Source organism: Cololabis saira, chromosome 8, assembly GCF_033807715.1.
Source record: "Cololabis saira isolate AMF1-May2022 chromosome 8, fColSai1.1, whole genome shotgun sequence".
Classification (NCBI taxonomy): domain Eukaryota; kingdom Metazoa; phylum Chordata; class Actinopteri; order Beloniformes; family Belonidae; genus Cololabis; species Cololabis saira.
Window position 1 is genome coordinate 36,403,869 of NC_084594.1, and position 24,612 is coordinate 36,428,480.

The following is a 24,612-nucleotide window of genomic DNA, read 5'->3' on the forward strand; positions in this document are numbered from 1 at the left end:
CATCTGAGACAACATCATCAGCACCGCTCCCCCGGCCTCGCGGCAGAAGATAATGCTCGTGAGGGTTGCGCGGGATGCCAGAGGGAGTACGGCTGTTGCTCTGTTGTGTAACACACTGTACTCGGCGTGAGGCGCGTATCTAAGTGTGCGACCCGTTTAGTCAGACGAGTCGGAGGCGGGCGCTCTGCCAGACGGCGTCCTGATAGCAGCTGATGCAGCTACAGGAGCAGAGCGCCAGATAGGGAGAGCAGACGGTGGCCAGGTGAGGCTGTTTAGAAGGCTCTGACACATCCTGCGATCTCAATCAACAGGAAAAGGCAGAGACACCGGCGCTCGGCGCATCTGCCTTGTTCTCTATTGTGACATCTCTGTAGGGACGATAATTTTTCATTTTCATGCTGCTCTGCATCTATTCTGCCTGCCAATGTTTGTAGCCACCGCAGATAAGCTCAGAGAGTAGATTATGTTACTTACAGTGCATGAAACACACAGCAACTAAACTGCCGGTGACAGAGGCATTTAACTTTCCTGCTAGAAATCCCCCCCATGTGGCACTTTCGCTACAGCGACTTGTTTATTATGTTCCAAGCTAGGCATAAGCGATTAAAGGAGCTTTTAAGAATCAAAGTGTTATAAATGCATGGAAACACAGCCGGCTGTAAATGCCACAGAATTAGAAGCTTACCAGGCCTAATACTAATACATGGCAATTTTCAGCTTGATGCTGATATAAAGAAATTACTTTTTTAAAGTAAGCAATAAATGCAGTCAAGGGAACTATTACAGAGGCCCGACTTTCATCCCGGCATAAATCTGAGCTCGACCTTTCTGCGAGTGCAATTCATGAAGCCACTTGTTTATTCTTAACACTTCCATAAAAAGTAGATTAAACAAAAACATTTCGACGGCTAAAAAGGACCGCAGCACAAACGAGAGCCTTCACAGCAACAGAGGAATTACACCAAACTGCATGTTGGCAAAAATATGTCATTCTTTCCCCTTATATGGATTCAAGCAGGACAAATGAAGTAGATCATAAGACAATAACATTTTGAAGCCTTTAAGAGAGAGAAACACATGTTCTGCATCTTTTTTTCCTCTTTGTTTTGGAAGGCTGGATGTCATCAGGCCTGGACGCGGCGGCCAGGAATCGGACCTGCACACGGCAGACATCAGAACCAGCCCGGCTGCACACCAGCTCTCCAGATACCTAAATCAAGCCCTTGTCAGGCGCCTTTCCAGCCGCTTTCAAATTCCTTTATTCTAATTTCTAACGTATGCTGGATCCATAAGGGGAGCGAAACACCGCGCGGGGCTTCTTTACTCACCCCGTTTGATTTTACTGCACTTTAAGAGCTTTTCACAACAAGACAGATTAATCCCATAAGCTGCCACAGGGATTTCTGCATTAGCTCCGCAATCAAACTCACATTGGACGCTCGTGTCAATAATTAAGCTGATTCTGCCACATTAACGAGGATCGCAGGGCCGTGTGGAAGGGCTGATGGTACATCTGCGGCAGGCGGCCCAGGGGCCCGCTCAAGCCGACCTGAGCGTGTGGAGAATGCGCTCCAGATAAAACTACACCAGCATCAATCTTTCAGATCGCACCGTCTGCAGAGATGTGGTCTGTAAACGTGTCGGTGATGACGTGAACGGCGTACAGTGAGGTTACTGACGCGCAGGTTTATCAACGTCTCCAGACTGCATGAAACCTGTTGGGGGGATCAAACAGATCCAGGTCCCTTTCACTGGTACCGGTGTTGTTTTCATTTTATCTGATGGTTCTTTTACATAATCCGTTTAAAGGAAGGTCCAGTATTTGGGAAATGTCCACGTGTGGCACAAATAGCAGCGTGAGGTCGTAACGGGGGTTCTACGGGCCTCTACGGGCTCGATTCCTGTGAGCAGTTGTTTTATGTGGGCTGGTTTTTATCTGTTTATAACTCGTATATCATAAACATGCAGAGGTGTCAAAAGTATTCCCATTCATTACTCAGGTAGAAGTATAGATACTAGAGTTTATAAATACTCCTTACTCAAGTAAAAGTATAAAAATACTGGTTTCAAAACTACTTAAAGTGTAAAAGTAATGTAAGGGGGAAAAAAAAACATTAAGGACAAAAGCCATTGAAAATGATGCATCTTAGTATAATGTAAATATATTAAAGAACCATATATGTGTACTATTGAGCATTAACATGTGTTTCAGAGAGCAGCAGATATGATGACTAGTTGCCTATAAGTATTGTAATGGTGCAAAAAGTCAAACTTCAGAGGCATGTTATCATTTATCCTAACCTTTATTGGAATGTACATCCAAGTTTAGTTGCAGGAATCTGAGAGAACGGATGTAAGAACAAAACTGGACAAGAACATCTGAAACAACCACAACCAAATTCACTCTATCCGGATGGAGCAATTTACCTGGATAGTTTTTTTTAAAGGCCGAAATGAAATAGAGTAACGAGGCTGTTTTTAAAATGTAAGGAGTAAAAAGTACAGATAATTGTGTGAAAATGTAAGGAGTAAAAGTAAAAAGTCGTCTGAAAAATAATTACTCCAGTGAAGTATAGATAACCAAAATTTCTACTTAAGTAAGGTAACAAAGTATTTGTACTTCGTTACTTGACACCTCTGTAAACATGTATGGTTTCAGAGCACGCACGTTTTGCGTGTTCTCGTGTTGTTTCGTGGCCGCGACCAATTACCGCCCCCTTGTGGCAGAAGTGGCACATTGCTACTAAATGCTGTTAGACCAGGATAGCGTAGTCGTGGCATGAGTCATGAGGGTTTACTATCACTCATGAATATTCAAATCTCTGCTGAAGACTGAAGCACCCGAAGCTCGCTTAATATCGTCACACACCCTGCATGAATGAACCTGAGTCTCGACAAGAAAAGCAGATTACGAAGATATGAGATGAGTTTCCAGCGTTTAGAGACAGATGTGTTCCCTCACTGGAGCCCTGAGCTCCAGCACAGCTCTCATTCCTCTCCGTGAACGGAGGCTGGTGTGAAGAGCAAACAGGAGGTCTCCACCGGAGGGGCGGAGATGGCGACCATAACAACCAGAACGGGTACTGAAACGCTGCTTTCTTGCTTTGTAAACGTGGTATTATCACGTCCGAGCAGCCGTCCACACGCCCTGCATTATGCAGCTTCTCGCTGCAAACGTTATTAAACTGATAAATCAGAGTACCAACCTCCATGTTCACCTGTAAAAGAGCCGTCCCTTTACTGCTCGGCACGCCGGCCTCAGAAGAGCAGCTTCTCAGAGCAGTGACACGGTGCACCTGTCCAAACCCTGCCCACCCTCCCGCCCCCGCGGGCGCACGCAAACACAGTACACAAACAGGAAAAACACACCGCATTTAGTGAATGATTAAGCCGACGCAACAGAGCATTCACACACATGCAACAGCACATGCACCAGCACATGCAACAGCACATGCAGCGTGGTGAATGATTGCATGTTCAGGACTTACTTATTCAAAGCAATCTCCAGTTCCAGAGGTGGAAAAACAGCCTCCTCACCCTGCAGACAGGAAAGAACCTATTATTATTATTATTATTAATAAATAATAATGACCACAGCACAACATGATGCTGGTCGTCAGCAGCAAGAAAGCCATTCACGTGCACGACGCTCTCATAAGTTCTGAGAAAAATCAGAAAAAATCAGTTCCGTGCATTCCTGTGCTGTTTGCCGATTGCCGTACCGATCGCCGTAGCCATCACCGTACCTCCGTCAGCCGCCCGGATCGTAACCGCCACCATTCCAGCTCTGAGCGGGGCGGGAAGCACCTGTCACTGATCCTCCTGCAGCCTACTGCCGTGCCCGTGCAACACATCCTCACACTTCCACCTGCCACTCCACTCAAACTACACCCACTGGTGATAACGCAGGGACAATGGGGCTGCTGTATTTGCAAGACAAAAACTTTTCATATTGGTGACAGTAGATGCTTCTCTTGCCCCCGCCCCCCATGCCGGTGAGCGCAGCGCATCTTGACCTGAACCCCCCCCACAAGCCCGCCTCCCATCTGATTGCACAATGTCGTGCTTCCAGAGAACTCAACCCGGCCAAAAAAAAAGGAAAAGAGAGACAGAAAAAACCAGGAAACAAAAGTTAATTTTTATGGTAAACAGAAAAGTGATGGTGAGGCACTATCATGGTGCATTTGAATAAAAGCGTAAAACCACAGCCAATGAAATGAAAAAAAAAAAGAGCTGAAAGGCTGCGTCCCACCGATCTTTTTCTGCCGTTTACATTTGGCAGTCAAAACTGCGGCGGGGCTTTTGTGCAAGTATATCTAAAACAGAGTGAAGGCAGATAGCAACACCCCGGCCCAAGTCACTCAGTTTCCACATTAATTTAGAGTTAAATGCCCTCGTTGAAAACGCCAGTCAACATCCTGCGAGCTCTGAACTCTCCGAGGGCTGAACAATCAGCCAAAATGGACCGTTCCCACATAACTACCCTATTAGGGTGATTCATTACACTTCAATTAACATATCATCAATGGAATCATAAATCAATGGTGAGTGGTGACAAATGACAGATATTTTCAGTTTCAAACTACTAAACATCATTAATTCCCATCACCTGAAAGAGCCCTGGGAGCTAAATGAGTTTACTCAATGCATAACATCCATTTAGATAAATGTTCCATCATTTAATGATGGAAAATTTGTATTGAAGATAAAAGGCAACAACAGGATCCCGATAGCAGCTGTACGCCTTTTCTCCTTGCAATGTAATGCCCATCTCATAACATCTAAACAGATAATTGTCTCCATTTCAAACAGCACAAGGCTCTAATATTGCCATTTAGAACCGTGGGGGTGCAGAGACGGCGGGGTGAGGATAAACAAGCCCACGCTGCTTCGCCCGGTCGGGAGAACCGAGCCCATCACACACTCCCGCCTTGAGATTTTAGGGAACAGAACAACTCCTGGTTGAGATAATTACCCACCCAGGTGGGTTATGTGCATGCTTAGCGAGGAGCCCGAGATGAGAATATGAATCAAAATGCAACAATTTCAGAAGACAAAGGAAAACTAAGGAGCATTTGACAAGCTTTTCCTGGAAGGCCCTGACATGGCGGGCGCAGGTCCACGGCGTTAACAAAGTGGAAAATAGAAAAACAAATGACTTTTGACAAAGAGACATCCTTCAGCCGCTTGCGTGCGGCAGATAAGCAACCATTAACCTGCTACCTTCACCGTCACATGATCCCAACATGTGTTTCCATTCTCCGTGGAAATACCGGGAGGCAGCCGTGGGTGGGGCGGGCGGGATATTCAGGGGAAATGTACAATCAGGAGGGGTTTTTTTCTATGCTAATGACATGCTGTGGTCACATCTCACGGCGAACACGGACTCATTGTGTTCCGCCGAAAACGAGCCGTGAAGTGGGCCGGCCTATTTGTGGAGGGGTCAGCGCTCCACAATGCGCTCTCTCGTCCCAGGTACGTTATCGCTGCCTTTGGCTTTGTTGAAAGATTGCATGTTCAAAATATGAATTAATACCCCTCCACTGAAACTCGCCCGGCCCCGACAAAGAGCCGCATTCAGCGTGGACAGCTCTTCAGCCCCTCTAATGGACAGGCCGTCCTCTCTCTTCACAGCCAGCACACAAAAAGATGAGGACCCATGAATATTTACCACTAAGTAAAGTTATTCCATTAATTACTCCGAGCATGCTTAATACTGTATCTGCAGCTACTTCTGCGGCTGCTTGTTAATGAACCTTCACACATCATTACCATATTAATTAATGCTCAACTCAATGGTTGTCAATAGGAGACTGCCAGAGTTGTCTCGTGGCTCTTTACAGCTCATCCTGGATGTTTGGACCACTTAGTATCAGCATCTGAATAAATCTGCAGGGGCTATTTATCATGCCGGGCCTAACAGTGTGTTTGAATAAAACAAGAAACGAGTGACGGTCTCGGTTCAGCACACCTCGGGGCGGCCGGATCTTTATTAAGAACCCGGTGTAAATAAAGCAAACGGTGGAGGAGAGCTGCGGAGGGATGTCGGCGTGCCGGGTCACTGGTGTTTGTTTGGAGGGTGTGGGCACGATTGGTTTCCAAGGCTTGAAAACACAGGAAAATGTGGAGCATTACTCACCTCTCAGCAGACGCAGCTGCTAACTGTACGATAGCATCGGCCCAGAGGGCTGACTGCTCTGCTCTCCCCCTGTTGTTCTCTGGGCTTTTATTAAGAAAGACTGATTAAAATGAAAAACATGACCAACTCTCGTAAAGGCTGAAACAGTCGGCGTTTAAAGAAGTGGAAAAAAACAAAGTTATTTATTTATTTTCCCTTTTTTAATGTGATTGGCAGGACCCGGCGTCAGGCTGCAACACCCAAACAGGCTGTTTGCGTGTCAGAAACTTCTGTTGTTTACAGACTCAGAACCACCAATTAAAAGTCCAGTCCAGCCAGATTTTATCCGTTTGTTTTGCTCTGAGCTCCAGAGCAGCGCCGCAGCCGTGTGGACGCCGGGCCGGCCGGGTGGCCCGGCTTCTCCCGACCCGTCCAGATCTGCCGTTCAATGAGCAGCTAACAGGACTTTCAGTCCAAGCTCAACTTTACTGTGCAGCATCAAAAACAAGTTCATTAATCAATCAACATGTCTAATCACTGATCCATTCCAATCTATTGATTGGAGAGATGCACAGAGTTCTGCTGAGTCCCAGCGAGGACAGGTCAGGACAGACGGTGAAACCCGGCCCTCTGGATGCAGACCCTTTTTAACCCGGTCAACGTCCTGACAACCTATCCGGTCTCACCCAGTCCCAGTCTGGCCCAGGTCCGGTCTCGCCCCAGCCCTATTAATGCCCCAGACTCCCCAGGTGAAACCAGAGACCCAATAGGATGAAACGAGTCAAGTACAACTAACTAACTTTCTCTGCAACTCTGCATTGCACGTGAACTGGTGCAGCTGGACACATGCAGGCACCCTTACACGCTTGTGCGCCTGCATACCAGGCCCCCGGTCTCGCACTCAGCAGTCACGCCGATTTTTTCCAGTGTCCAGCCGCGGTACTGCAACAAAAAATCCCATGGGGCCCAGAAAGCTTTTTTCCCATAGATCGCAATAGTAAAAGAGAAGCCTCTAAAACTGTTCACAGGAACCTCCAGCTGTAATCACCGGCAATTACTAATCTTTGTAGTCTATATTTTTAAGTCATGGACTTTATATCCGTCAAAAATGTTTTATAACGGCCAGAAAAGTCAAAGAAAAGTCTCTTTCTGGGCGTGACGTCACGGCTGACGTCACAGCCGTGTCGGTGCACTCCATGTATGTATTATATTAATACATATTATATAATTATATTATATTAATACATAAATAATATATGTAATACTATACATGTAATAATATACATTCATTAATATATTATATTAATACATATTATATTAATACTCGTTCTCATCGCCCCGGGGCATGATGGGAGGTGACTCAACTGTGCGTGCTCTATGGGCCCCATAACGCGAAAGTAAACCCGGAAGTCAGGAACTTTTTCGGTGCGTATGCGACAGGCGAGCAACTTCCATTGAAATGAACGGCGGCCATTTTCCGGTCCGGTATCCAGGTTAATATAATACATCCATGCCGTCGGCCCACGGCCGTCCACGCACTGCACACAAACCCTGTCAATCACAAGACCCGCCCTCGTGGAGACACGCCCACAACCACCTGACGGCAGAAACAATGACCGAACCTGCATCAAAGTAACGTTACAGACTTACCAACAAACAGCCAGACAGACTTTCATCATGTTGATTAAACTTTCTACAGATTCAGATTCGGTCCAAGCACTGAATGTTTGAAATCCACTTCTGAGCATGAGGAGAAGCTGCAAGCACAAGTGGCAGGCGTGAAGCAGCTGAAGTAGTGTGTGGTAAGCTAAGTATCTTTCACATGTGCATGCGTATAAGAGCGAGAGAGAGAGAGAGAGAGAGAGAGAGAGAGCGAGAGAGAGAGAGAGAGAGAACCTGAGCCCAGACAGCAGTGCTGAGATTGACTAGAGGCATGCGCTCAAACCCCAGTAAGAGCCGGTGCCTGGCTCCAGATTAAATATGCAGGAAGAGGCCTCTCTGCATAAACATCAGCAGTGGCACAGAGCAGATCCCTGCCGAGAGCCTCACCTGGCCTCTTTAAACCAGACCAGGGCAGGAGGGACGGACCAGCATCACCACGGTCACGTGGGACAGACCGGCCGCCAGGAAGGAGGACATTAAAAATATAACACCTATTCATTCAAATAAACGTCCTCAGTGAAAAGAACAGGACTTTTTCTGGCTCATTATGACCCGATGCCACATAAGTGCTTTTCTTTGGGCTCTTTTTTACCTTTCAAGCCTGGAAAAGCACAACGCATTGACATCTTCAAGACACGTGAACCATTAAAATATGATGACAAACATGTCAGTAATTAAACCCTCAAAGGGGTTTTATTTCACACGTCTAGGTCCTTCAGAAGACAGAAGAGAGGGATAGTTTCTTTATCCTCGAGGTTTCTTTATGTGAGCCCTGAGGCCACTTCCCTCCCAGCACCGGATACTTTCATCTTCAGATTCAAACCTTTTGACGTGCTGCTTGGACGCCTCTCCGAGACGCTTTGCATAGGCGGTGGCCAGATGTCCCTGTGATACGAGTGACTCCCCACGTACGGTGTCCAGTACTTTGGGAGGGGCAGGTATGGTTGCTACCGATGAATAAAACACCGTAAAGGGCTGAGTATGGTTCTGCGTCACACACACGCAGAGCACACGGCGCACCCGTGACACCGTCACGAACTGTTCAGACTTCTCCGTCTCTCCATTTGGTCGCGGTGCAGTACCCCCCGCGGCCACTAGTTAGCGATCTTTTTCTGAATGGTTTATCCGACTTTTTCCGGTCACAGTAAATCAAAGAAATAAGGACAACTATTGTGCAAAAAACAAAAACAAAAAAAATCACACATAAACGAAGAAAAAAGCCCTGGAAGTTCACTACTGCTTCAAACCGGAAACCGGAAATGCTTCGCTTTCAAACGAACCAATCACAGCCCTCTCGGTCTGCGTGTGGACGGCGTCTCCTCGACGCGTAGTTACAATTTTCGGGAGGTGCACGTCACTGACGGCGCAGGTGACGGCGTGTCCTCTGCGTGTACAAAAACCACACGCCGTAGACACGGCGTCGTTTTGACGCAGAAGCGTAATTCAGCCTTAACAGTGCACACAGGTGGAACCCCCCCCATGGAAAAGCTTTAACCCCCAATGGGGCGCTGGTAACCTCAGTCTTGCTGCGTTTCAGAACAGGAAAATGACTCGTTTAAAAGGAGCATGAGGCTCCTTTTAAGAAATGAGACTCTCTAGCGCCACCCTTCGCCACGACGGCCGTGGGGGGTACTGCAGCCAACAGTGAAGCCGGCACGGGAGAACGGGGAGAACGCGCATGCAGCGTCATGTGACGTCACATCTGCAGGACAGCGCGGGAAATTCGGCCCCACAATTGCAGCACATTTTGCAGCACACAGCCTGTTCAAGGCAACGGAGAGATACACTAGAGGGATCATTCTTTTTGGTTTGGAACGCTTCATCTGACATTATTACTAGAAAACTTAAAACATATACGAATTTTTTTCATAAATCCTGCCTCATGCTCCTTTAAGATTTAAGATAATTTCCTTCCCCGATGACACTGGCTTCTTCCAAGATGACAACGCCAAGGTCCATCACACCCAAGTTAGTGGTTCGGAGAACACGAGGGATCGTTTTAACCATCAGACCGGCCGCCAGAGTCCGGGCTGAGGATCGTTGGGCTGCGGAGGGGAGGGCGGTCGGCAGCGCTCCGACTGAAGCAAACATTCACAAGCTCACAGAGCCAGACGGGGTCCAACACCATATGAGTGTGACCCTTAATAAAACCAGTACTTTCAAGCACAGTATGAAGACTTCATTAAGATACTGTTTAATTACAACCTAAAACATTAATTAAAATTCAAAATATTACTTTTAATCAACATATGTAGGTCAGTTTTTTGGTGTGGGTGTTCATTAACTTAAGTCCTGATGAAAAGAAAGTACATCCTGCGATACTTCCATTCATCCTGGCGTCCCCTCTCCTCCAGGTGGACGACCACAGCATTACTGCCCACTATTGTCCATCCTGCTTTATAAAGCCACTCTTAGGACCCCCCCCCCCCATCCCCTCCCATTCTCTTCATCTAACCGTCTCCGTTCTTTGAGGAGAGGAATGCAGACTTGAGCGGTGAGGAGCGACGCTCCAGAGGAGAAGAAAACGATGGGAGCCGAGCAGAGACGTCCAGAGAGGAGTGTCAGATGCTGAGTGACACTTACTGAGGTGGCCAGTCAGGGAGGTAATTTTCATGTGAAACCCCCTCGAATGGATGGGGGGGGGGCACTACATGACAGCAGGGGGTGGGGGAGAACTGATGGGGGAGAAACGCAGAGAAAGGAGAGTAGGATTGAGACTTTGGAAAATAAACACCGGGTAAGGTTTCAAAGGCGGGGGCGGGGGGGTTCTGGGGGGATTTGGGGGGGGGCAGGCATTCCATTGTTGGGGCCAATTATCAGTGGAAAATAATAACAACAGATGGATCCAGAACCGCCAACTTGTGCTGGTGCACCGTGGTGCTGAAGAACAGATGATGAAATGTGAGAGTGGTGCAGGAGGGGCGGGAGAGGGGGAGGGTTTCTGCTGCCCCCCCCCCACACACACACACACACAAACACACCAGATGTGAACCTCCACAAGGACGGCCCGATGCGTGCTCTCTGGCCACCACTCCGGTCTTTGGTCTTCAGCTGGTCAGCACCGGTCAGCACCCCCACTTGTTAGGAACCAGCATCTCCGGTCCGACGCATATGGCTCCCATGTTGTCCTGTCATACATTCAAATCTGCACATTTCTTTCCCGTTCCACCAGGCGGGGTCAAAGTGATGGCCGGCACATGCTGGCCGCTGCATACTGGAGTTTTAAAAACGCCAACCATGAACGGGTCTTGCTTTCCTGTTTTTTTTTAATTAGCACATACTCCTGACGACCTGTTGGGATGTTTCCCAGCATTCCCAGTGATTCTCATATCAGCCGCGGCCCTAAAACAAAGCCGGTCCTCTGTGTGCCCTGTCAAGGGTGGGAGACGTCTGCAGACACCAGTACAAAAGATCTGCCCTTCCTCCTCACAAGAAAAGACAAGTTTTGGTTTCATTAACTCCACATTAAAGTGTAATTATCTCCCTACAGACCGTAATCACCAACAAAAGGATAACGGAATAAAAAGCAGTCTCCTCGGCAGGCGTTTTTTTTTAAGCTGTTGTTCTTTTTTCTTTCCTCCGCACTTCATCTGAGTCCATCAAACAATGCAAAAGACTAATAATAAAGCCGGGGTTTCAAATACTGCAGAAGTTGATTTTTATTTTTTGGCATTAAAACACTTTTCATCAGGCGGTGTGACCGGTTGGTCGGCGGGGGCCGCGGCGGGGAGCAGCGCCGCGTCAAACGGTCTCATTGAAAAGTTTCAGCATCAGGATGGAGACAAAGACAGCACTTCAGAGTTCTGCGTAATCTAAATGACTAGCATCGCTGGAAGGAGCGTGTGATGCTCCCAACGACGAACCCCCGGAGGACTGGGGAGGAGGATAGCAACAGTAGGAAGAAAAAACACTTTTCCTAGATTTAATTAGCTTATGTGAAATAATTGCCATTAGCAAATCCAGCCGAATGGAGTTGAGGCATTTTTCTTTAAAAAAAAAAAAAAAGAAAAAAAGTTATATTTTTGGCCGACAAGGACACAATGGGTTTTCAAACAGGAACCGGCGGGCCATCAGCCATTTACTGCGCTGACACCGAGGTCGAGTTAATTAGACTATTGTCATTTTAATCAGGACAGCTCGGCGGCCATCACTTCCTGAAAGAGTCGGCGGACTTTAAACGGCTGTGGGAGTTTTGTGTACATGCGTGTGTGTGTGTGTGTGTGTGTGCGTGTGAACGTCAGCACGTGCCGTGTATGTGCACACGCGCCGGGCCCGAGGTGTCATCGGGCCACGGGTTACAGAGTATGGTCTGGATCTCTCGTATGCTTAGAACATTAATGAGCTGGAGACGCACCGCGGAAACAAAGGAGCCGGGAGGATCACCAGGGGAAACTACTCGCCTCTGCTCCACTCATGTCTCAGTTCATTTGAAAATAATTTAAATATCAAATATTTGAAATAATCTGCTTCTCCCTGGCTATCACATTTTGAATAGGGAGTCTTTCATGTCTTGGTTATTATACTCTTCTCTGGCATTAGCATTTAAAACATAATTAATGGGAGCATATTTTCAAGGTGCTTACCGTTATTGTTGGAGTAATGGTTTATTTTCTCTCTCTCTGATTTCAATATTCTGCAAACACAATGGCAGGATCACAATAACACACCAAGGAAAGATGAATTACATATCAGATCTCTACTGAGTTCTCATCAAAACGGACAAAAGATTCGATTTAACCGGCCCGCGTACGGAAACTTGCTCAGTGTCGATTCTGGTTGGAAGCCAAAAAACGAGGGGAAGGCTGGGAAACCCCCCACCCCCAGGAAACGGGACAAATCTCAGAGCTGCCACTCGGGCTCGGGCTAGGCCAATCAGCTGAGAGCATTCAATATTAACACGTAAATATGTTTGCAACTCTCCCCCTGGCCGCATCTCAGGCCGCATCTCTGGACACGGTGACCACGGCAACCTGGAGCTGAGACGTGAACCTCTGTCCTCCCCCCCGAGGCAGCACCGGCCACCGACATCCGCACCACTATTTCATCCCCACCCGTCTCAAGGGAACCCGCATTACAGCCCGCACCACCACGATGTCTGTTTACGACTAAATTAATGGTGCCGTGATTTCATCATTTTTAACGTCAGTCATTAATATTTCACTAGGAGTTAATATTAATCTGATCAGAAATTATCTCCCTTCAATAATTCAATATAGACATTAATAATTCAATAAAGAGAATGTTCTACATAGCTGAGGAGGAGAAAGCAGACATTTAATCGCTAAATGTAAGAAAATAGAAGTAGAAAAGTCTCATTACAAACACGACATGTCTGAATGCAGTCAAGTACCAACAAAACTAGAGCTGGGGTTCGATTCAAATGTCAAGAATCGATTCGATTCTGATTCTTAAGATTCAGAATCGATTATCACCATTTGATTCGATCCGATATTGATTTGGGTTAGTGTTGCCTGGATTATATGACTTTAAAATAACTATTGAAATAATAATTTCACAATAATTATTGTGAAATAACTAAGAAATAAATAACTCAAATAGGCATTTCAATATCCATTTAAAGTGCAAAAAAAGAAAGAAATTGCAACAGCTCAAGCAGTAAACAAATTATTTTAGCTTGTCTGATTTATTCTGTCACCAGTGACCAGACACACAGCTTGCCATGAAGCACCCAGCATTTTTCAGGTATTTCATGACAAACTGTGTCCGATAACAGAGAAACCGAACAAGCTATAGTAGATATAGATAATATGAACTTCATTGAACTTTAAGCTGAAATGTCCAGCATTTTCTATAAAGAAAAGTTCATTTAGTTCAGGAGTTTTCAAAACTACTGGGACTACTGGGATTAAAGTTCACCAGGCAAAAATGTAATGATGGGGGAGAAAAAAAAAAAAAAATCGATCTTTAAACATACAAATCGATTTTTAGGAATTAATATGAGAATCGATTTAGAATCAGAAAATCAATTTTTTCAACACAGGCCTAAACAAAACTAACTGTCTGGCTTGTCCCTTTTTTTTTGGGGGGGGGTCAACACAGCAGATCATGGTGTCCCACAGGGCCGGCTCTGGGCCGGGGCTGCTGATGGACCCAGAAACGTTCTGTCTCCAGAGCCAGTGTTTCATTGTTGCACCACAAAGACCAACGACTAAATCCACGAGTGCAGATGAAAACAGATAAGCAGACGCTTGAAACCTCCACGCCATTAAGAGCCCTGCGCTGCCCAAGTTCCTCTACAGAAGATTTACGGGGATTAGACGTTGAAATAAAGGACTAATCTTTATTTGGCAGGAAAGCCAATCTCCCGCTCTGGTCAGCTCCACGCCGCAGACGTTCGCTGCTCCACACATCAGGCCTATTTAAAAACACATTTAAGCCGCATGCCCAGCCCCGTACGAGGTCTCAATGTAATTACACCCAAAAATAAATAAATAAAAGGAGCACTTTAAAATGCTCTATGAGACGTTCAGTGGCGCGGCCCTGGAAGGAGTTATCCAACAAATGACTTCCCATATCCCATTACTGCTTCACCTGCATGGGATTGCATTGTGATAATAATTTCCTTTAGTCATTTTTTCTCTCTCTCTTTTTGGACCTGAGATATGCCTGATTGGAAATGTAACCAGCAGTTTAATGACAGAGAGAAAAAGATATTACATATGGATGTACAGTCAAGACGGATCAACTATTAATCACACTGCTGGACAATGACACCGGCTAAATTTAAACGCAGAGCGAAAAGCCGTCAAGTTAGAGCCTCCCTTATTCCTTAAATTATTCATTACGGAAAGCTGTTATTGCACAGCGTATGAAATTAAAAGTCAGCTCCTACTAAATTACAGTGTCTTTTACGGGGACTCCAGTTGTGAGTGTTTGGACCGCTGACTGCCCCATGGTCCTCTCAGCGGTCCATCCTGACAAACGATGAGGACGGAGGGAGCACAGACAGATCATGTAGCAGCAGCATGTTGCTGCACAGGATTTAAACTCTTACGTCTCACAACATATTTACTCAAAAGGTTTCTAATGATAGAAAAAGGTCTAAGACCAGTCACACGTTTGGATTTTCAGGTTAACAAACCTTCAGATCAACACAAACATGTTAAATGTTACACCACGCCGTAGTTTATTCAATAAAAACTAACGCTAGCATGCTAGCTGAGGAAGACTTCAGCAGCAATAACTCTCAGGGCCTGCTCGTTGTGGGGGATCATGGGGGGGGGGGATCACCCAGAGTCAAAAGCATTTATGTTAGCTTTCTTTGGGTCTCGCTGGCGCTTCAGCCGGGCTGAGTCGTGCACGTTGAGGGGCCACTGCAACACCTTGATTAATTTATTCATCCTCCTCGTGCACGACCCCGTTTCACTCAAGCTTCAGCTTTTGGACAGGTGACCTCACACTAAAATATGTTGGTACACATGGAGGAGTTTACGAACGCCTGGACACTGCTAGCATAATCGCAACTGCCGTACCAGACCAATTAAATGCTTCGGGGGCCCCGAGCCAGGAGGGGGCGCCCAAGGGCCGACCAATTTGCAACCAAGCAGTGACAAATAAGGAGAACCTGATAAGGGCGGGTCCATCAAAATGACCAGAAACTGTCCATCTGGCAGTAAGAAACGAAAGATCAAGAAAGTGGTGAGTAGTGCAGATAATACAGACGTTAACGCAGCTGAGAGCAGCTCGGCCAGTCCTGCTGATGTTGAGCGTCGCAGTAAAACCTCTGCAGCCTTACTCAAATAAAATAACTGTCTTGGACAAAACTCATTGTTCAGCTGTCACATCAAAGCTGTGTCCAGTTAACGCTGACTGCTAAGAATGTTACGTTAGAGAGAGGAAATTTAGAAAATGTGCTACTCAGGTGCACAGATGGAAATAGTTGTGCGTTGTGTGCTCGTGTTTATGTTTTATTTATGAAACTATACAAATGTCACATTTTTCGTTAGTGTCAGATTATTTACGACATAAGGTTAATTAATGAGTTGAAGGGGCCCCCTGTGAATTTTTGCCCAGGGCCCCAAGAGACTCTGGAGCCGCCCCTGAGCATGACGGACGGACAGGTTTGTGATGGGGATTGTTAATGTTTTTAAACACATTTTGCACAGAGAGGCATTTTTTGAAAAATGAAATGACAGCAATGTTGAACATTGTTAAACTCCCAGAAACAGCTGGGAGTTTGTTTTTTTTTGGGGGGGGGGAGGGACTCATCTAACACTGATACTGATGCATGAACTTTGTTGACCGTATCTAGCGGGCTTCCTTCTTTGTTGATTTTTTCATTTATTGTATTAAAAATGGCTTTTTCAGGACTAACACACTACACACCAGCATCAAAGGGGGTTGCTGTTGTTTTCAAAATGATTGATTGTAGTTCAACTGAAAAAAAACCCCACTAAAACCTGAATGTTTGAATTTACGTTGAATTATTTTGACTGGTGTTCATCGTATTCGTCGGTAGTGACCCCGATGCCGAGACTGCAGCGGATCCATCCGTCTCTGACTGCGGAGGGAAGCTCTGCCAAAGCTGGTGCAATAACAGCCACCTTTCACAACCCTCACTTCCAAACTGCAACTTGCAAAAGACTCTCGAGTCGACATCAAGTTGTAGACAAATGTTAACACTGAAGTGAACAGCATCATTTGCCTACGTCCAGCAGACAAAGGCTTTGTTTGTGTGCTCCACATCCTCCACTCAGTGTTTCTGCCCCTCTATCTCTCAGCCTCTCCCTTCCTCGTATTACCCCCCCTCGCAGTAGCAAACTGAGTTGTATGCAAATACTAAAAGCTATAATGCATTATATTGTTTGGTGTTAACATTTGAATATTTAAATGGTGCGTTTTAGATCTAGATATTCTTATTGCAATTTCCATATTCTGTACATGCTGATGACAGTTAAGTTTACCCACATGGCGTACTGAAAACCTTGTGGATATATTTGCATCTTTTTTGCGCCGTGTTGATGTTGCAGACCATCATTTTCATCATTATGCTCGTGCTGGATACATACTTGTTAAGAATGGAAGTTAGCCATGTTTAACAAATGACTGCAGTGTGTGGCCTGTGTCAAAGCCACAGGGATGGATGTGTGAATCACCCACGTACATGCCACTTAACCAAATTGCCAAAGCTGATAAGCCATATTTACATAGGAGTGTTGCAGAGCGTGATTACTATCGCTAAAACTTCCCCCCACGCTTTAATGGAAAGTTGGAAAATAACTTGGTATGGGTTACAGCTGTCCTCTGGAAAATAGCTCAATTACACCCCTAGATATAAACATGGTGTGGTAAACAGATGTGGGGTGACAGTCAGCAGAACGTGAGCTGTCAAGCATGCGTCACTCACTCGCCCGCTCTGATGATGGAGCCCCCACTTCCCTCCCCGCGGCTCAGAATGACGTCGTATTATTTTCTAATGGGGGCAGATTAAGTTTTTGTGAATACCATTAGCATGCCCTCTGTGTGAAACTAGCGTTGCGCTGATCTTTTACGGCTACTGTCAGACAGAAAAATCAGTTTGCCTCAATCGCGGGCGGACTGGGAGTGACTTCAGAGCTCCCCGGCAACAGAAGCCCGGCCAGACAGGCACAAACTGCTTTTCAAACCAAAGGGAGACACCGCACGAGCATTCAAAATGATGCCATATGATGTTATTTTGTCTCATCACACTGTTCATTTGTACTCACACGGAGTATTGAAAAGGACATCCCCTGGGGCTGTTGTCTCATTGGGAGCCTACCTGTCACATGGCTGATACGACACTGTGAGTGCAGCGCGTACATGTGATCAGAGCTGCAGAGCGCGCCCCAGATGACAAAGTGACTAGGGGTGTCAACGCAGCCTACAAACAGGTCTGTCCCTCTGCAGACAGAGAGCTGGGAGCAGCGGAGGCGCTGCCTTGTCTCATCTGCCAGCAGCGCTCGCTGCCTGCCCTGCCTCGTCCCAGCGAGCGTGTCTGATGGTGAGCACAAGCACACGGTGGACAGCTGATTTGATTTCAGCCTGTGTGACACATCTGTTCCTTGTCATGTTGCGTTGGGCCTGTTGAGTGTGACCAGGGCGAACATGCTTCTCATTCCTCCTTTCATGCTCACGGAAAGGGTTTGAACTCACAAACAAGCCAGCATGGTTGCTATCATCTGGGAGGTCAGAGGGCCCCGTGAGACACAACGTGCATCTCTGTAGCCCGAGTACCAGCTCTAGTTTACATGCACAGTACTCATAAATTTGTGCATCACAAATTTATATCTATACAGGACTGTATAAATCTATAAATTAGAATATTGTGATTTTCTCTAATGCAATTACAAAAACAAAAATGTCATACATTCTGGATTCATTACAAATCAACTGAAATATTGCAAGCCTTTTATTATTTTAATATTGCTGATCATGGCTTACAGCTTAAGAAAACTCAAATATCCTATCTCAAAAAATTAGAATATTCTGGGAATCTTAATCTTAAACTGTAAACCATAATCAGTAATATTAAAATAATAAAAGGCTTGCAATATTTCAGTTGATTTGTAATGAATCCAGAATGTATGACTTTAAAAAAAAAAAAAAAAAAAAAAAAAAAAAAAAAAAAAGTCATACATTCTGGATTCATTACAAATCAACTGAAATATTGCAAGCCTTTTATTATTTTAATATTACTGATTATGGTTTACAGTTTAAGATTAAGATTCCCAGAATATTCTAATTTTTTGAGATAGGATATTTGAGTTTTCTTAAGCTGTAAGCCATGATCAGCAATATTAAAATAATAAAAGGCTTGCAATATTTCAGTTGATTTGTAATGAATCCAGAATGTATGACTTTTTTTTTTTTTTTTTAAATTGCATTACAGAAAATAAAGAACTTTATCACAATATTCTAATTTTCTGAGACAGTCCTGTATATATACACATATTAGTGTTGTCCCGATTGATTGGCCGCCCGATCAATCAGGCCCGATCACGGCATTTTCAAAACATCGGTATTGGCCAAAAAAGTATCGGGACATACCTAGTTATTAATGTTTTTAATATATATTAAATCGTTTTATATATCGTTGCATTTAGCGTCACACCCGGCCGGAAGTAAGCGAAACTAACATGGTTTACATGTTTGAATTGTGCCATTCAGAATGTTGCACTAAGGTTAAGCCAAAAAGTATTTTAATTTTCTTGTGTTTGTGAGTTTGACTGGATGTTATTCAAATACCTCTTTTGAAGTTAAATGTATTTATTTTTGTCATTGCACTATTCTGCACTTTTGTTTTTAGTTTACAATTTCATGTTTTTACATTTTGTGGCACCAGTGCTGATAAGCTTTGTTGAAATATATGTCCATGTTGTTCTCCAATGGACAATAAAAGAAACTTGGGATAATTTAGTTTTAGTCCTCTTTTTTTTTTCTTTTTTTTTCTTAAATTCATTGCCAAAATGTATCTGATCGGGAAAAAGTATCGGAAATGTATCAGGAGCCAAAAAAAGTGATCGGACCAGGAAAAATCGGGATCGGCAGATACTCAAACTCAAGTGATCGGGATCGGAACGGGAGCTAAAAAATCCTGATCGGGACAACCCTAATACACATATACATATATACATATATACATATATACATATATATATATATATATATATATATATATACATATATATATATATATATATATACATATATATATATATATATATATATATATATATATATATATATATATATATATATACACACATACACAGTACAGACCAAAAGTTTGGACACACCTTCTCATTCAAACCAATGGGGAAGTGTGTCCAAACTTTTGGTCTATACTGTATACATATATACATATGCATAAATAAATAAATAAATAAATAAATAAATAAATAAATAAATAAATAAATAAATAAATAAATAAATAAATAAATGCACATTTTTTGAGTAAAGATTTGGGTCAACAAAACTTCCCAAGCTTCAGCTTCAAACACACCAAATAAATTAAAAGAAAAAGAGAAAACCTCTGGTTTGTCTACGTGAACCATTTGCATGCGCATCAAACCACGGCCCGTTATGTAAATGTGGGCTCTCTTAAGAGGGTGGGGAAAAAATTTGAGGTGGCTCATTTACATTGTCAAAATGGCAAAACACTCATAATTTCCATTTACTATCAAACTGTTGTGCAGGCGCACTAACCTGGAAATAATCAGCGTACCTGCTTCCTCAGCACAAAAACAACGTAAAGAAAAACAGTCTGAATCCAGATGAACGGCACACAACCTGACTGAACGCCGTGACTGAACGCCGGCCTCGTCCAACCACGAGACGACGCGGAGCAGTGCCGGCGCGGCGGGGAGCCACAGCGCTTTTATGGGGCTCTAATATATTCAAAGAGGGATCATTTACTTAGGGCTTGCATCCAAGGATCAGCCTGTCCTTCATTAGCCTCAATCTGACACGGATGTGAACAACATGTTGGCTTGCCACAGGAACACGGCCCCTCCTCTCTCCCAGCCATCCCTTCGGTGGGACCTGCGCTGCAGATTCCTCTGGAAGTATCACAGGTTGTTAGCATTCCAGAGAGAGTCTGACACGGCTGCACGCTCAGGCCTTAATTAGAGCCTCCATTTGATCATTCAGCAGCTGGGATTTATTAAAAATACGGGTTCACGTTGCAGTACGGTCACTCCCGGTGCAGAGGAGCTAGCAGAGATCCAAGGCTTTGGGGTGGGGGGGGTGTTTGTGTTTGGTTTGCAATAATAAAAAATTAAAAAATTAAAAAAATCACTGACACGTTAGCGAGGAGGTACATTTACAATAAGATGCTTTTTCTTTGAATTCCAGAAAATGATTGATTAATGAGAGACTCCCAATTAATCACCCTGATCAAAGACGTGGTTCCAACAAGGGAGAAGCTTCAGTTCAGATGTCAACTAAATCCCCAGCTTATGCCGACCTGAAAACTACCGGCGGCGTAAACGGCAGCGCGCCAAGGTCGGCCGAGACGATGAAACAGACAGCAGGTTTGAGGTGAGGCCGGCCCGGCGTGAAGGTGAGCGTGTTGTGTGTTTACAATACAACGCCGGGCTTTGAAACTGTTTTTGCAGCGAGTCCATCCAGGGCCATTGTTTGTTTTTGATGTATTTATACACCAAACAAGGTGTAGTGACTTCTTGGATAGCCTGGCCATGCGGCACACACACTTCATTAGCTGCAGCTTTTCTGCATTTGTCACGTTAGCGGTTAAAATCTGAAGTGGCGACGCCCACGCTGCCCCCGCAGCCCGGGCGGTGCCGCCGCCGTCGTGTGCTGCACATTCAGACTGATGTCAGTGAACAACTGCACCAGGAAATGAGAAAATCGGTTACTATGCAAAACCTCCCCTTATCATTGTGTGACATTCAAACTCATAACAATTTTCCTATAATGCCCCACTTTAAGGAGAATGAAAACAAGTCGGCCCTGAAGGTAAAGCACACGAGGAGCCCCGGCCAGCACATGAGGTACTCACTTTGATCTCTGGCTCCACGGGACGTCACCAGCGGCGTCTCCCAGCTGGTCCAGCACGCAGCAGATAGATGGAAGTCAGAGAAGAAGAGAGGAGGCAGGAGGGGAAACCGTGAGGTGGGGGTGGAAGTGCGGGAAAAAAAAGAGAGAAACAGTGGAAATTATTTCAAACTCGAAGGTGGAAAAAAGCCAAAAGAAACAAAGTCTCTTTTTCCGCGATGACCTTTTTCAGTAATAAGTGCCGTATGGGCGCCAGCGTTGTTAGTTCGGTGCCTATACGGCACCTCTGAGCTACGTCTGACAGCAACAGGGAGCGCTCGCTAAACAGGTCACTTTCATATTAATATCCACTCAGGCAGAATTAAATTGGTTTCCCAGCGGCCCGTTTAAATATCCACGGATACATATTTAGCATCTCAAACAAGAACTCCCTTGATTAAACAAATAATGACACAATCCAAAAGCTGTAACTGAGTCCAAATTAATTTGAGCATTGCTCTAATTGCATTTAAACTCTGCTCCTCCCTAACCTCAGATCAAGCATTTTTTTTTAATTACTGGATTCTGAAGACTGAATCCCCACAGCACCGCGAGGAAATAAAAATAGATTGTGTATTTATTCACCATTCACCGTTAAGGTGAGCTGGGTAAAAAGCTGCTCGGTGATGCAACGGCGGCGGGAGTCGCCGGCCTCTCACAGCTGAACTGTCACTCAGCGCCCCGTGCCCCTTTCTTCCCTCCGTTTGCAAACACGCAGGGAAGAAACGGTGAAATGTGTTTCCTGAAAGGGAGGAGAGGTGGAAAAAAAGCCCATCCTGCCCCTTGAATCACCGCCGCCCCGACAGAGGCGACGCCACTGGCCTTTCTGCAGAGGCAGCAGAAGTTCCCCGAGAGGGGAGCGTCTGCCAACTCAAACAGGGCCCGCTCCCCTCTCCGAGAGCCGCCGGCCGCCCATGTGGGCCTGCGCCGGGCTTCCTGAGGGCTCGCTGCAGCTGGAGGACTTTGAATAAAGGTAACGGCAATGTCACAGCTACTGTAAACTGGCCGCGCTGCTCCTGTCAGCAGGACGTTCCCAATCAAAGCAGAAACAAACCCCACCTAAAACACAACGCATTGTTTTTTTTTCCACTGGCCCCGAGTCCAAACTTCCCACGAATCACAAAGAGAGTGCGCAGGCGAGAGGGCAACCGCTGTTCCCTGATCTCGCCAAACAAAATGCCAAGAGAGCAGGCGTGACATTCAGCTCCAGGCTCTAAAAATATGAGCAATTTGAAAATGATTAGTCTTATTTTCTTGTTGAGCGCCTGACACTGGAGAGGAAACCAGAACAATCACGCTAGCTGGCTTTTTTTTTCTTTTTTTTTTTTCTGCTGGATTTAGAAACACTAATTAGTTTTGCTCTCGTAAAGCCAACCTGAAAACGACCAATTAGAAAGTGAAAATGAGATGTGCAGAGGAAACAAGAGCTTGTCATTTCCACTGTTTAAGTCCCACATGCATAACTTCACTGTGATGACTTTCACACAAGCTGGAGATGATTGGCACGCCGCCTACTCAACCTGATGTCATGTACACACTCCCATCACCCGGCTCCTGCTCCGTTAGAAGGAGTCTATTACAGATCTGTACGGCCACATCAAACCCAAGCTGGACAGTCTGGGCGTGCAGATGTCTGCAGCGCCAGGCTGGGGGGGGGGAACGCGGCCCGCCAGGCTGACCACAGCGCCAGCTGCTTTCAGCTCAGGGCCAAGCCGTTACCCCCGCACAGGTGCCTTGTTTCTATGAATTTCCTCTTTCAAGGGTAATGGAGTAATCCCTCCGCACGTATTATTGTTTCATTCCTGCAGCTGGGGCTGCTGCCGCTCACAACTTATATATATATATCTCACGCAGAGTGTTTCACCCGGCGAGTGGAGGGTTCATGCTTAGCCCGGTCGTTAAAAAGTGCACGGAAAAACTTTTGGAAATGATGTATTTACATTAATTTCATCGCCCGCCCCCCAAGCAAGCGGTGGCGAGTGTTTCATCACTGTCGGGCCGAAGACGAATGGGCTGTCAGTGCCTTCCTCTGTCCAGGAACCAGCTCGTGGGCTGGGAAGTGGCTAAAAAAGGCCGGGGCAACGCTTTCCAGGGCTGCACCTTTTACTGGGAGTAATTCTCCGATGCCAGATCGCTGCCAACGTCCTTGCAGCCAATGGCAGAGAGGCCAATAAGTTCACATTAACTGCAGAGTGTAACTGCTCTGAACATCTGCTCATGAATGAGAGCACTGCCCACTAACTTAGCAGGGCTGAAGCCCACTGATGAAAAATTCAACGATCTCCTCGCTGGCACGCTTGTTTCACACTATTCTCCTGAGCCCCCAGAATTACATTAAGAGAATTTCAGCTCGGCCTGGTGTATCTGAGAGAACAGCTGGCGCTGAAAAGGGATCTGCCGCTCGGCCAGAGCTCAGGGACTTCACACAGGATCTGCCTTTTCCTGCACCGTTTGTCCTTGAACAAAAAAATGAAGTATGAAGCAACCAGGTAAGAGTCAGAAAGCAAAGGGTACATTAAACTGATGACACCACCCCCCCCCCCCGTGTGTGTGCTGCAGTGGACGGAGCGTGACCAATGAAGATGTGAATCGATGTGGAAGTGGAAAGGGAAGTCGCTGTGGCAAATGTGACAACGTGTAATTAGGTCCCCCAGCAGACCCGTTCAGTGAACGCATCACACCTTGTTTGGTTTGTTTAGCTCATTAGATTCTTTATCTGAGACATCTAACCCACAAACCCGCAGATGAAGCCCACTGAGTCCGCAGCAGGCTGTTCAGGAGGCGACTAAGACAGATGTTCTGGGAAGCGCGGTGGCGGCGGTGCAGTTCTGACCTCCGGCTGGTGCAGTAACGGGTCAGAACCGGCCACTCAGGCGAGACCGTGGTCCCAACGCCACGTCCGAGCATCAGAACTGTGTCTCGGGTTATTCGCTTTGCAAGAGGCCTCTCGGCCAAGTTAAAATAGCTCTGGAGCGGACGTGACCGCGGCGTACGTTAGCACGATAACATTCACTGGGAGAGTATTTGGGGCGAGGAAGAGAGATTTCATCTTCAGCATGGTTACACACACCTGTAGGTGTGAAGCGACGTAATTAGGGCGGGGGATCGATTCAAATGTCAAGAATCGATTCGATTCCGATTCTTAAGATTCAGAATCGATTATCAAGATTTGATTCGATTCCGATATTGATTTGGGTTAGTGTTATTAAAACTGTTTTTTGAGTTGTTGCATGAATATTAGGGGTGTAACGGTATTTGTATTCGTCCCGTCCCGTCACGGTACGGGGGTCACGGTT

At 45.7% G+C, this 24,612-nt stretch overlaps 1 protein-coding gene across 9 annotated transcripts in view; it reads right to left on the reverse strand.

The window, feature by feature from the left end:
* The window catches only part of foxp1b (forkhead box P1b), a 161,295-nt gene that overhangs the window by 99,746 nt on the left and 36,937 nt on the right, over positions 1–24,612 (reverse strand). For 4 of the 9 annotated variants that reach the window (XM_061727927.1, XM_061727926.1, XM_061727917.1 and 1 more), the window contains exons 2-3: positions 21,282–21,325; positions 3,489–3,538 (exon numbers count right to left, since the gene is read on the reverse strand). The gene's annotated coding sequence lies outside the window, so the exon portion shown is untranslated. Of the gene's footprint in view, positions 1–3,206; positions 3,301–3,488; positions 3,539–3,722; positions 3,824–19,966; positions 20,005–21,281; positions 21,326–24,612 lie in introns of those variants that run through there. The other 5 variants (XM_061727920.1, XM_061727919.1, XM_061727918.1 and 2 more) reach the window with 5 other exon arrangements.